The 15,256-nt window shown below is 38.9% G+C and overlaps 1 pseudogene; it reads right to left on the bottom strand.

The window, feature by feature from the left end:
* Nucleotides 1-735: 735 nt before the first annotated feature.
* The window catches only part of LOC136335530 (urotensin-2 receptor-like), a 167,913-nt pseudogene continuing 153,392 nt past the window's right edge, over nucleotides 736-15,256 (bottom strand).

The raw sequence follows: 15,256 nt of genomic DNA, 5'->3' as shown, positions 1-15,256 counted from the left end.
ACAGTCTATTGAAGAAACAAATGTTACTGATTAATTTCTTACAACCTTTCAAACCTTCTGCAACTTATATAAACCCTTGATTTTTATAAACTTTTTTTCTTTTTCTTTCAAAAGTATTTCTATATTTTATACCTTTTATTGTCAAAACCATACAATTTCTTTTTAGTCAGAACTCGTAATTTTAAAAATCTTAAACTTTAGTGACAACCAAGTTGGCAATAAGTAATTTTTAGTTTAAAATATACTTTCTTTTGGAGACATTCTCCCTCTAAGTAGCTAGTAATTATAGGTTAAGTATAAGCACATATATATTTTCCAATATTTTCCATTTACCTTGTGGCTTCCCTTCTAGCAAAAGGACTTATATCTCCCTTCTATATGACTCATAGCAGTGCATGCATCAAACCTTAAGACAACTTGTGCTGGCTTTCCTTTTACCTCAGTTTCCCTCCTTCCTAAAGGTATAATTAAAAAGAGGTCCTCAGTGAGTTTCTTCATGTGTTAGCCATGCGTAGACCAGCCAGCTTCCAGTTTGTGGCTGGAGCAGGGCATGCCATCCTTCTCAGGGTCAACTTACAAGGGTTGGCATGGTCAGTCTCCACAGTTCAAGAAGGTGTCTTTGCTGGGACTGCAAACTTCAACTGGCTGTGGTAGACCCAGGCAGGTATTCCTTCTACCTTGGCAGCAGTGGGAGTGGTTAGGATCACGGTGTGTGGACCCATGGGGTGTGAGCAGCTAGGCGCTAAGGTACTGGGCCAGTAGCTGCTAAATCCAGAAGGGCATGAAACATGCTCAGAAGAGCAGCACAATGCCCAGGATGACGTGCAGCACTCTGGGGTTTGGACCGCCGCTGCATCTGTGGGAGAGGCCTGCTGTGACAGTCAGTAGGCCCCAGGCTGGCAGGCAGAGACTCTTGTGTTCCCTGTGGACCAGCCGGATAGCCAGCATCATGAGCAGCACCAGTAGCAGCGCCAGCAGCCATGTGTCAAGCACCAGGACCTTGTGGTAGCCCTTAAAGTGCTGTGCAGAGTCCAGCGGCCTCAGTACTGCAGCATAGCACTCACTGCTCATGACAGTCAGGGTGAGGATGCTGGCATGCATGTTCAGGAAGTCCAGGCTAAAGAGGACACACCAACCCATGTCTCCAAAGTGCCACTCCTTGGTGATGTAGGTGGTAACAATGAAAGGAATGCTGAGCAGGTAGAGCAAGTTGTCCAACGCCAGGTGGACAACATAGATGTACATGGAGGCTGAGGTTCACAGGAAGCGGCACACAACTACCAGCGTGTGTGTACCCATCGCCCACCACACTCACCACGCCCATGAACAAGAGCACTGACCCAATGGCACCCATGGCCACCAGGTCCTCCAGGGAGCTGGGTTCTGTCAGGCTGGCCCATGAGCTATTGAGAGATGCATTGGGGTGGCTGGATGGTTTGGGCACAAAGTTGTTTGTCATAGCTAGCACAGGGGATCTGCTTGCAGGCTCTGGGCTCAGAGCCGTCTCTGCTGCCTCACGCTGGACTTGAGACTGGGGTGTGCTGTGGAAGGGGCATCTGTGGGTGACAAGCTTGTCCTCGGTCACCGCACAGCAGGTCGAGCTTCCGCAACCTCACTTCTGCAAAAGCTTTGCCTTGCTCTGTACTGAGCACACAAAAGAGGGCCAAGCTCTGTACAACCAAGTCCTGGTCGTCACCGCCATCCACCCAGCTGCCAGTTAGGAATGTGCTGAGGCCCCGCACCAGATTAAAGGGAAGACAGTGCTGTTGGCACTGGAGGGGCGAGGGGGGGTGCACCTCGCCCTAAGGAGAGCCACTTTTCACCAGTTTTTAAAAACAAATTTTGTTAAAGTTTCCTTTATGATTCGATTCATGTGTTCTACCTGCCTTGAACTTTGGGGCCTGTAGGCACAATGTAATTTCCAATTAATATTGAGTGCTTTTTCCACTAGCTGTGAGATCTTGGATACAAATGCAGGCTCATTATTAGAATGGGCAAGCTAAATCTGGAAAGAATTTCATATAGCAATTTTTTAACAACTGTTATTGCAGTTTCATTTCTAGTAGGAAAAGCTTCTACTTACTTGTCAATTATGATACTTTAGTAAAATCTATTTCTAAATGTTTACCTGGGAAAGTTCCTCACTCCTTGTTTCTCTTTATAATTTCTTTACATTGCTTAGTATTTATTTGGGCACAGACTAAACACTCGGACATTATGCCTTTTGTAATAGATTCTAAGTCTGGCTTTTCTAATTATTTCTTATCCTTTCCTGCTGGAAAATTCTTTTTCTAATTGGTTGCAAGTAAATCTTTTTCAACAAGGGTTCTAGTAAAGTCACTAAAATCCCCACTGGTTTTAGGGCTACCTTATTGGTAGTATCATCAGCTGCTTGGTTTTTCTTGAGTTTCTACAGAGTCCCCCTCTTTTGGTGCCCTGGACAGTGGATGAAGGCCACTATTTCAGAGGAGAAGGCTCCTGCATTGTTGGGGTGAGGGTTTGAGCCTCACCTTTGTTAGTTCTTAAGCCTTCTCCTGATGGCCCCTCTTTGACTGTGCCTGTCTTAGGTTGTTCCTGCCTTCAGGAATCTTACCCGTCTTTGGCTAACCAGCCATCTTAGGGGCCAAACAGAGTTACGTGAGTGAAGGAGGAGCAATGTCCCTTCCGAAATGCTTAGTTTGATTTATTTATTTTTTAGTAGCTGATGATGCTATCTTTTTTAAAACTTGTAATACATTACTTTTCTAATTTCTAGAGCTGATTGCTATGTAAAGGCTAAGTTGACTACCTTAGTATCTTCTCTGATCCTGGCTAACAGAAACTGGTAGAAAGTGTCCAAAATTTCCTCACTTGCTTGGGTGCTAGAATCCCACTTAAGCTAGGCAACCAGAAACATTTTCTTGAGGTGGTCTCGATTGTCCTAAGTGGGGCAACATATGTAAAGTACAGATTCTAACAGTCCTTCCCAAGAAAGGGGATTTTGAGTTTTTTAATTCTATAGGTCACTTGGGAAAAAAGGATTTAAACTATTTTTTTACATCTATGCCTTAAGTTCTAAAGATCTAGTTAAAAGCATCAACTGAAATGACCAATATTTCATAAAATAAATCTTATATTCTACTTAATCACAATTTTTTTTTATATTCCAAGAAAAAATACCTTTTTTATGCTGTAATTTTATGCACCCTAACAGATAATGTCCAAAAAGCTCAAGAGAAACAGATTTCTGTTCACATCCTTTAGCCCTTTTAATCTGGGCTCAAAACTTAAATGTTCCTACTACCACAATTAGTCATCTATTTTTTATTTTCTCCTTTCCACCTATTATGTTGAGAATTCTACTGTTAAGCCAATCAATAGTAATATTTGTCACCTGGGTTTGGTGACCTAATATTTAACAGTACTGCTTCAAAAATGATAATAAGCTGAACATTTATACACCATATAAAAAGATAACATTAATAATCATTACATTAATAATTATTATATATTTCTTAATATTTAAGCCAAGATTTCAACATCACACAGCTATGAAACAGCAAATAAAAAGGAGAATTAACAAAAGACTCTTGAAATAACATACACATTTCCAACATAGAAAGTATTTTTTTCCCCACAACAATGGATTCTTGTTACAAAAAGGAAGTCTTTGTATTTGGCAGACTATACAATTCTATATACCTTATCATTAGTACAAATTTAGTACAATTTACAATGAAAGGATTGTAAACTACTATCCCAATGAAACACTGATTTACTGAGAAAAGTAAGGAATGGTAAAAATGCACTTGCTATTTTGTAGCTACCCAGCTGGTAGAGAGATGCTAACCTTCTTCTTGACCCACAGTGCTTTATACTATTAAGTCAATATAAGGGAATTGGTCCGGGTGCCTGGGATTCCAGGTGCCCAAGGGGGAGGGGCAGGTATCCAGAGCTGTGAGAGGAGCCTGTCACTTTTATTTTCTTTTTTCTTTTCTCCACAGCTTTTTGTGCAGCCAGCTGCAGTCCGGCTGCCCCTACTTTCCCCGCCCCTGGTGCTGCACTTGGCTGCATCCTGGCTATGCCACTGCTTGCAGGTAGGTGCGCAGTGATAGTAGTCTGCTCTAAAAGTTGGCCATTTTAATTTACAAAGAGTTTTCAATATATCTTTAGACAATTTTTACATTATAATTATTGGAAAATCTATTTTTGAAATTCTTAAGCATTCATTCTAGTGGGGTTTGGTTCTTATTTTAAGATTCTTCTAAAGAAAAGTTCTAATCTTTTTAATACTATCCCTACCCCATATCTTTCAAATGGGTAAAACTTCTTTTGGTCATTAGGTGGATATCTGAATATCTGAAATTAATTTGTATTCTATACTTCCTCCAGTCACCCCACCCTTAGTCATCCCTGCCACCTTACTTCAGCACCCTCCCCCCACCACTCCACACACAGCACATCCCAGCCCTGCCTCCCGCTCTTCTCTCACCCAAACTGCTCACTTGCCAGCCAGCCCTTCAACCCCAGAGGCTGAAGAAACATTTCCCGGAGTGCATTCCTTAGCCCTCTCCTCCCATATTTAATGTCTGGGGCACTGATCTACAAAATTGAAACTGTCCAGGAGAATGCAGGAATCAGCACACCAATAAAAGGCAAGAAAGATAAGACAGATAATTAACTAGCATTCAAATAAAGGATGTTTGACTATAGAGGTGTCAATCATTACACAAGAGTAGAAGCAGGAGCCAGCAGAAGAGGACAATTTCTTCTGGGGAGAAGTCAGACAGAGTGCCCTGAAGCCAGAGTTCTTTGATCCAAGAAAAGAGATTTAGTGGGTCTGGGAAAAGAGGCCCATACCACGAAATGTCACAAGAGATTTCTTGAATAAAGAGATTCTATAGTACAGACAATTCCTCACTGAAGAATTTTTAATACTTCTATGAACTTTGCTAGTTTTATAATTTGCAGGTTCTGGTGGACAGCCACTAAACCATATGAAGTTTATGAATTTTCCTTCACTTTTGCCCTCTGGTTTTAAACCAGAAATTTTCAATTGAAATTACGCCAGAGGTTTTCCTGACAAACAAAGAGAACTTACAAAACAGACAATTTACTATTTTCATTTCCACTTGACTTTTAGGCACACAGTTCAACAGACAAAGAAGGGATTTCCCAGCAGGGTCCTCTCAGGTGCTCACCTGGCCATGTCCCTTATGGGAGCTTAGGTTTGGGCACCAGAGATCCCCACTCACACACCAATCACTCAGAGGTTTTAGAAAGAAACAATAAAAGCAAAAAATGAGATCTTGACATTAACAGACAGCCCAAAGGTGTCCCTGGAAGTCCGAGGCAGGACTGATTAACTCAGTCCCCACTAATGTCTTCCTAGAACACAAACAAATGTCCCCACTAATGTCTTTTTCTGAGAGCACAAATGTGTCCCAGAAAAGCTCAAGGCAGGACTCAAACTCTCCACCAACATCTTGGTCTTGGAGAACCTATTTCGTGAGTTAGAGCATGTCCAATCCTTGCATAATAGTTCCAGATTGACTAGTCACAAACAGAAAAGCTAGAATTAAGTAAAGCAAAAGATATGCCTCACTTACTTCCAGAGGTCAGAATTTTACACTCCTGATCTCTCTGCCGAATCGTAGAATTTGGGGACCGGGGTGTCTGCTGCGGAGTTGTCCAAACCCCTCAGGAAAACAGAAGCCCTGGAATGTCTCAGGGGGCACCCCTCCTCGAGATCAAGCAGGGTCAGGTAACCCTCCAGGGAGGCTGGCCAGTCTATGTGTCTCTACCCGGTGACACGGAACACCAGCATCCCGGATGAGCCCCCAAATGTTTAAAGTAGCATACCTTAATTCCATGGGTTATGTAGAGACACCAAGGCAGAATACAGAAGAATTTTTAGGAGGAGATTTATTAATAAGCTGGCTACATCTGACTCACACAAGGTATAGCTAACTCAAATCATGTGTGTGCAAAATAGCCCTGAAGCTAGTTATATAGACTTGATCACATATAGGTTGGGGGAATAGGAGGGGGAGCATGAAACAATAAGCTTACAACATTTGTCTATAGGATCTATAAAAACATTCCTATATATTAAAACTTACAAGGTAACACAATAGTGATGTCGTTTTACATATCAAAGATATTCACAAATCTTTTAGTGTCTACCTCCCATTCCTTTGTCTAGAGCAGGGGTCTCAAACTCGTGGCCCATGAGCCTCATGCGGCCCGCCGAACAATTTTGTGCGGCCCGCAGACTAATCCATGAAGTTCAAATTATTTTGGATAAAATTAAGTAAGCTTAGGGGCCTACTTGTATTTTTTATTTCTCTAGCATCCTAGCTAGATATTAGCTTAGTTAACAGCAGTTGTGATGCGAACTACAGTTTCTGGTTGTTTTGTGACACTGAGTAAACTGCATGTACGATTGTGCTTGTTGTACTGATTTTTTTTTGTTTTCAACTGCAATGAGAAAAGTGTTGCGTAACAGTTGCCTTTTGTAGACCTAGTGCGGCCCGCCAAATGCTGTGATCTTGCTCTGCGGCCCACATGCTGAGTTGAGTTTGAGACCCCTGGTCTAGAGGTATATGTTACTCTCAGGATTCCAGGAAGGGAGGAAGAGTTAAAATCAGTGTAAATTATGTAAATATTGTCTCTTATTGAAAGGGAAAGGAAGTTCTTCAGATAACCTTTATTCTTTCAGAGAACTATAGTTAAACTAAATGATCCAGTCGTCCTTGTAAGCCAGGAAGCTCCTACATCCTTCTCCTCCATTCTCTAAAGAAAGGAGAGGGCAAGAAGCCTGACTTTTCCTCTTTAAAATGGTGTTGGCAATACTAAGTTTTACAGTTCTTTGGTACCTTATCACTCTTCCTACAGTCAAGTCACTGCTCCTAGTTACCCACATGCACCTGAACTCTGTGTACACACGAGGAAAGACATCAAAGGCCTGTATCTTTGTGTCCATCTGCAACTTTAAATGTTTTCCATCAAAGAAATAGAACTTAAAGCCTTAGGAAAAGTATTTAGGAACTGGAACAAAGACAACAGACCAATTGGTGTGATTTTCAATTTGTCACCATTTGGTTCAAAATAAATGGCTTTTGGTTTGACTTTTATTTGGAATTTTTCTTTTCTCTTTATTAACTGCAACATTATCTTGCAAGGACTCAGAAAGTGAACTCTGGAGAAGTCAGTTTCTGCTTGTTTGTTTGTTTGTTAATTCTTATGAAAATTTATACTGCTCACAAAAATTAGGGGATATTTTTATCGCTTCATATTCATTTTGGAATATCCCCTAATTTTTGAGAGCAGCATATTTCTGGTAAATAACTGCTTGTCTCTAAAATGTTACAGCCACTAGAATACAATGAAAATTAAAGTTTTATAGTAATTCTCACCAGATGACCATTTCATTCTCCTACTCTGACTTACATTAGGGTCTTGCTAACCATAACAATGTAAACAAAAGTTCTGGGCATTGCTGGATGTATCTCACTGTTTTATAAAATTTCTTTTAATCCATATTGATTCTTCTTCAACTAGGGGTGGGGAAGTACAATGCTAGTTTCACCTAAACATAAGTTGTAGAATGAGTGAGCTAAGACTAGCTGTATATGTCCACTACTCCCAACCTGCTCTCCAACCCACACCTCTCCATACAGTTGAGGAGCCTGAGGAGCTACTGCGCCACTTCACTCGCAGGTGTTATGAAGTACCAAATGCTACAGAATCAATATTAATATTTTAAAAGGCTTGAAGAACATTTTATTAATTTGGGTTAAGGTGTGCAGAGAAATTTTGTGAATAATCTCTATACCGGTGTTTCCCAACATGGGGCCCATGCCCCACAGGGGGGCAATTCAATAGTTAAGGGGGGCAATTTGAAAATGGACTCAACACGACTTTAACTCTTTCGCCCCGGGCCATTTAAATGCAATGCTAGATATCAGTGCCAAATTTAACAAAAAATGCAATTCTTAAATAATTGCGGTAAATAATTATTAAGTATAATTTCATTTGATGAGACCAAAATATCAACTAGGTGATTGGCGTCATCAAGTAAACTTCGTTCTGGGTTTACCGCGGAGCATGCTGTCTGCCGCGGGGAACCCCGGACGTTTTAAAAACTCACTAAACAATGCAGTTATTCTCACCTAATTGGCCTATCACAACTTCTGTAGTGTTTCACATCATTCAGTTGGTGTTAATTTGAAATAAGTGTCAGTCAAAACTGTTGTAAAAGCTCGTTGATTTAATAAATATACATATATATATTGTATAGATATAATTGATAAGTATTTGATTTTATTTTTATCAATATTAAACTCTTTATTAAGTACTTCTTGCATCAGGGCTAGAAAGCACTAATATTTTATAAATATTATTGGGGCTATAATAGTGCATGCAGGACAATTTTAATTTTAGAAGCATAACTTTCCAGAAAATTTTGTCAAGTGGAAAAAATATAGATACCTTTTGATTTGCAGTGGTAGTGTAGTAAATGTGTTATATACATTTAAATAAATATGAATTTTTAGTATACGTTTACTCTATGTCACATTGAACATATTTTAACACATATTTTAATATTAGTTTTAATTGATCTTATTTTTATTTCTTATAGCCCATAGTAAAATGAGTGGTGCAAGCAAGAAAAAAACTCATCAATATTCAGAGGAATATTTAAAATTTGGGTTCATACCCACTGTTCACGATGAGTGGATTCTTTTTTGTCTTTTATGCCAGCAATGCTTGACCAACGAATCAATGAAACGAGGTCATTTTGAGGCGCATTTGAAGGTGAAACAAAGTGCTCATATTAATTCAGATTTGAGTTACTTTAAAACTTTAAAGAAAAATTTTGAAAAAAGAACAACATTAAAGTCTCTATTTACTGCTCATACATCAACTAATAATCATGTTCTTGAGGCTAGTTATCAAATTTCTTTATTCTTCGCTAAAACTGGAGAAAGTCACACTATAGGAGAGAATTGAATAAAACTGTCAATATCAGCATTTCTTAAAACAGTTCTTGAAAAAGATGACAAAGATGTAAAATCTATGCCACTCAGTGACAATACTGTTAGCAGAAGAATAGACAAAATGAGTGAGGATATTGAAAAACTACTTATTGAAAGCTGAAAACAAGAAAATTCTCCTTGCAAATGGATGAATCAACTTTGAGAGACAGTGAGGCAGTATTGATAACTTACGTAAGATATATTGATAAAGGACATTTTGCTGAAGAAATGTTCTGTAAAAGATTAGAAAGCACCACTACCTCCAAAGATATATATAATAAGCTAAAAAAGTACTTAGATGTCAATGATATACCAATGAAAAGTATAACATCTTGTGCTGCAGATGGTGCTCCCAATATGATGGGCAAGAAAAATGGCTGCTTAAAATTGATGAAAGATGTGAATCCAGAAATGATTCTTGTGCATTGTGTTATTCATAGGGAAAAGTTGGTAACTAAAAACATCTCCCCTGTTCTGAATGAAGTATTACATACAGTAATAAAGTGTGTTAATGCTATTAAAGCTAGTGCCAAATGTGAGCATCTTTTCAAGCTATTTTGTGAAGAACAAAATGACCATGTGAGACTTTTACTTCATACTGAAGTAAGATGGCTATCTAAAGGAAACTGTTTGAAAAGATTTATGGAACTATTTGATACTCTTAGTTATTTTGTAAGCGACAAAGCTGAAATGAAGTATCTGTTAACAATAGATGGTAAAGCATTTGTGAGTTATTTAGCCAATATCTTTGAAAAACTAAATATATTAAATAAGCAACTTCAAGGAACAAATAAAACTCTTGTCGATGCAAAAGCAAAGATATTTGGTTTCATTACCAATATTGAGTTATGTCAGAAACATATTAACAACAAAAACTTTAAACAGTTTCATTGGCTCCAAAAATGTGAAGTAACTGATACCGCTTTACTTGTTATTGTCAATCATTTGAATATTCTATCGGCTGATTTAAAAGAAAGATTTTCTGATTTAAAACAAATTGATTTCCCAACATGGATGATGCAGCCAATGTTAGTGAATTTGTCTGATATATCAAATATGCAGTATCAAGAAGAACTCGCAGAATTGCAAAATGATGAGTCAGTTAAAGCTTTATTTAATATCAAAGGAGCGATGGCATGGCTTTGTGAGGAAACAGAAATCAAATACCCAAATTCAACCAAATGTGCAAGAAAACTATTGCTACTGTTTCCATCTTCATTTTTAGCTGAATGTGGATTTAGTGCTGTAAATGATTTACTGGTAAAAAAAAGAAATCGGCTGGATATAACACAACGTGGAGACTTGAGACTAAAGCTAACCAAATTGGAACCTAATATAAAATCTCTGTGCAGCAAGCATCAAGCACAAGAATCACACTAAATTAAAATAATAAATTAATATAGAAAAATCTGTATTAAAATTATTTGGAATTTAAATTTCTGTTTTTCATTACATGTTTTGAAATTTCACTTACTGTGTTTTGTTAACAATTTTATAGTGATTTCTTCCTAGAACCTATCATTTATGTTTATTAAGTGAACAAATCAATTTTTTAATGTTAAAAATTATGTGTGTTACATAGGGGGGGACATAAAAATTTTAGAAAGGTTAAGGTGGGGCATGGCATAAAAAAGGTTGGGAAACACTGCTCTATACTGTGTGATTGGCATAAAACCAGGATGGCCCGTGGCATTGTATTGTAAATGCAAAGGGAAGGAAAACACAGATCCCCAGACATTCCACCACACCTGTGGGGAAAAGGGTGAATGGCTAGCCAGGTACAGGAAGAGAAAAGCCAAAGTAAACCTTTTCTTATAGTAATAAGCCATTTGCAGGCATTTGTCCCTATGGTAACTACCTCTCCCATGTGAATGCATGTAGTTAATGTGTGTGACTCTGGACAAAGAGATGGCGGATAAACATTAGAAAATATAGAAATGCCTTTTAATATGTAACGAGATATCTTTCTACCATTGTGTTGACTTGTAAATTTTGTTTTCTCCAAAATGATGTATGGCTTGCAGATTAAACATAGTCCTATCATGTTAAAGGGCATATGACTATAACCAATAGTGGTAAAGGCCACTTAATTACAATTTTTGCTTCTGTACTTCCCACTTGCAAAACTATAAAAACTAGGTAGAACAAAAGGCCGGTGCACTATCCCTCAGATTTCTGTCGGAGTTGCCACTGCTTGGCCAAGCTAGACAATGAAGCTCGGGTATGGAATCGACAGATTTTGTTCGTGTCTTCAATGTTTTGAGTCCCTCTGGATTAGGCTTAACATAGTCAACTCAACTTGGATATCCTATAAGCACTGCAAACTCAATGCCTCTAAAATTAATTTGTCTTTTTGACCAACCTTCTATTCTACCTCTGTTTCCTATGGCAGTAAATGGCCTCAACATCCACTCAGGACCAAAGAATCATCCTCAATTCTTTCCTTCCCTCAACTCCCACATCCAGGTCCATGGACCAATATGTCCTTAGCACTGAACCTCAGGCAGGTTCTTCCTGACTCTAGGCCCTTGACCTCCCTTTTCTTAGAACATTTTCTTTAGAACACTTGTTATCATAAATTCTTTATCTGCCCCTTTGAGATGCATGTAAATCTTTTTAAAAGACCATTAACAGTTTTACATCCTAAGACTGTGTTCCTTTAGAACCTGGGAACTATGTCTCTGAAAGGTAATCATCAAGGAAGATGGTGCCCCTACCTCTCAGTCTCTCTGGGAGGGAAGAAGCTTAACTCCAGTTAGCATCCTCCTCCAACTTGTAAAACTACTTCTGGTCACACACATATAAGTGTTGCAGGAGAGCAAAACCTTGGAGGATCGACATTCAGGCAATGTATAAGAGGAAAAGAGAAAAAGATTTTATTAAGCTGGCAGAGCACACAGGGCTATAGCTCCCAAGACATGTGCTCCCCGAAATTAGATTTCTTACATCTTATATACCCTTTACAGAATATAAGTTCTTGTGATTCCTTTGTCCTCAATTAGATGATTTTAGGATGGGAGGGGGCTTACAGGATGCCAGAGAATCATTATTTATAAATCACCCATTAAGGAGAAAGAAAGGGGAGATAAAAGGGCTACTCAAGTCTCCATTCCCCCTTGGTGTGCAGCCAAGGGAAAGATTAAAAGGAGCAAAAAGAACTTAGCAAGCACGAACCCCGCCTGTTTACCAAAAACATCACCTCTAGCCTTGCCAGTATTAGAGGCACTGCCTGCCCAGTGACATAAGTTTAACGGCCACGGTATCCTGACCATGCAAAGGTAGCATAATCACTTATTTCCTAAATAGGGACTTGTATTAATGGCCACATGAGGGTTCAACTGTCTCTTGCCTCCAATCAGTGAAATTGACCTCCCCGTGAAGAGGCGGGGATAATATAATAAAACGAGAAGACCCTATAGAGCTTTAATTAACTAATCTAAAGAGAATCAACACTAATCTACATGACCTAACATAACTCTACTTAGGTTAGCAATTTAGGTTGGGGTGACCTCAGAATAAAACCCAACTTCCGAGAGATTAATATTTAGACCCACAAGTCAAAATAATATCATCATTTATTGATCAAAAAAATTGATCAATGGACCAAGTTACCCTAGAGATAACAGCTCAATCCTATTCAAGAGTCCATATCGACAATAGGGTTTACGACCTCGATGTTGGATCAGGACATCCTAGTGGTGCAGCTGCTACTAAGGGTTCGTTTGTTCAACGATTAATAGTCCTACATGATCTGAGTTCAGACCGGAGTAATCCAGGTCGGTTTCTATCTATTTTAGGCCTCCCCCAGTACGAAAGGACAAGAGAGGCAGGGCCCACTTCACTCACGCGCCCTCAAGTCAACAGATATTACAATATTAATCTGATAACACACATAACTAATTACCCCTAAACCAGGGTTTGTTAGGGTGGCAGAGTCCGGTAAATGCATAAAACTTAAATCTTTATAACCAGAGGTTCAACTCCTCTCCCTAACAAAATGTTCTTGATTAACCTACTATTAATAATTGTATCTATTTCATTAGCCATAGCATTCCTAACCCTATTAGAATGCAAAGTGCTAGGATACATACAACTACGAAAAGGCCCCAACGTCATCAGACCCTACAGCCTGCTTCAACCAATTGCAGACGCAGTAAAATTATTTACCAAAGAACCCCTTCGACCCCTCACATCATCAATCTCTATATTCATTATCGCCCCTATTCTAGCCCTAACACTAGCCCTAACCATATGAATTCCCCTCCCAATACCGTATCCCCTTATTAACATAAACCTAGGTATTTTATTTATACTAGCTATATCTAGCCTGGCTGTGTACGCTATTCTGTGATCAGGCTGAGCCTCAAACTCAAAATATGCTTTAATTGGAGCCCTACGAGCAGTAGCACAAACTATTTCCTATGAAGTAACTCTAGCTATTATTCTCCTATCCGTATTATTGATAAGCGGTTCTTTCACACTGTCTACTCTTATCACTACCCAAGAATACCTATGACTAATTATTCCCGCATGACCCCTAGCCATAATATGATTTATCTCCACTCTAGCCGAAACTAACCGAGCACCCTTTGACCTAACAGAAGGAGAATCAGAACTTGTATCCGGCTTTAATGTTGAATATGCAGCAGGTCCTTTTGCACTATTCTTCCTAGCAGAATATGCCAACATCATTATAATGAATATCCTTACAACTACCCTCTTCCTAGGAGCATACCATAGCCCTCTACTGCCAGAACTCTACACAATCAACTTTACCCTCAAAACCCTACTCCTTACCATTACGTTCTTATGAGTACGCGCATCATACCCTCGATTCCAATATGACCAACTAATACACCTATTATGAAAAAATTTCCTACCCCTCACAATAGCCCTGTGTATATGACATGTCGCTATGCCAATCCTCACAGCTGGCATCCCACCCCAAACATAAGAAATATGTCTGATAAAAGAATTACTTTGATAGAGTAAATAATAGGGGTGCAAGCCTCCTTATTTCTAGAACTATAGGACTTGAACCTACCCCTAAGACTTCAAAAATCTCCATGCTACCACACTACACCAAATTCTAAGTAAGGTCAGCTAAATAAGCTATCGGGCCCATACCCTGAAAATGTTGGTTTATATTCTTCCTGTACTAATAAATCCCCTTATCCTCACTATAATTATACTAACAGTTGTCCTGGGTACAACAATCGTAATAATAAGCTCCCATTGATTGATAATCTGAATAGGATTTGAAATAAATATATTAGCCGTTATCCCCCTGCTAATAAAACAATATAACCCCTGATCAATAGAAGCTGCCACTAAATATTTTCTAACACAAGACACTGCCTCCATACTCCTTATATTAGCTGTCATTATTAACCTGCTATACTCAGGCCAATGAACATTCACAAAACTAATAAACCCAACAGCATCAATTATTATAACTCTGGCTTTAGCCATAAAAATAGGTCTAACCCCCCTCAACTTCTGAGTCCCAGAAGTTACACAAGTTATCTCCCTCTCTCATCTGGCCTAATTTTACTAACATGACAAAAACTGGCCCCACTATCAATCCTCTACGTAATTAGTCCTGTCATTAATCTAGACCTGATCCTATTTATAGCTATACTATCTATTGCAATTGGAGGCTGAGGAGGATTAAATCAAACCCAACTTCGTAAGATCCTAGCATACTCCTCAATCGCCCACATAAGATGAATGACCTCCATTCTAACATTTAACCCAACTATAACACTGCTAAACCTTCTCCTATATATCCTAATAACAACCACCACATTTATACTCTTCATAATAACTTCAGCAACAACAACCTTATCCCTCTTCCACATATGAAATAAAATACCTTTGATCACTACTAGCACCCTAACCATCATACTCTCACTAGGAGGCCTACCCCCTCTAGTTGGCTTCTTACCCAAGTGAATGATCATTCAAGAGCTAACTAAAAACAACAACATCACTCTGGCTATGCTAATAGCCGTCACCGCCCTACTCAACCTTTTCTTTTACATACGACTAACATACGCCACTTCCCTGACAATATTTTCTACCATGAATAATATAAAAATCAAATGACAACTTAACAACAAAAAGCAATTAAAATATCTTCCAATACTTAATTGTTTGTCGACAATCACCCTCCCACTCGCCCCAGCAGCAATTACCCTACTCAACTAGAAGTTTAGGTTAACTAGACCAAGAGC

The sequence above is a fragment of the Saccopteryx bilineata genome, chromosome 4 (genome assembly GCF_036850765.1).
Source record: "Saccopteryx bilineata isolate mSacBil1 chromosome 4, mSacBil1_pri_phased_curated, whole genome shotgun sequence".
Taxonomy (NCBI): domain Eukaryota; kingdom Metazoa; phylum Chordata; class Mammalia; order Chiroptera; family Emballonuridae; genus Saccopteryx; species Saccopteryx bilineata.
This window is presented reverse-complemented; position numbering and strand designations above follow the sequence as displayed.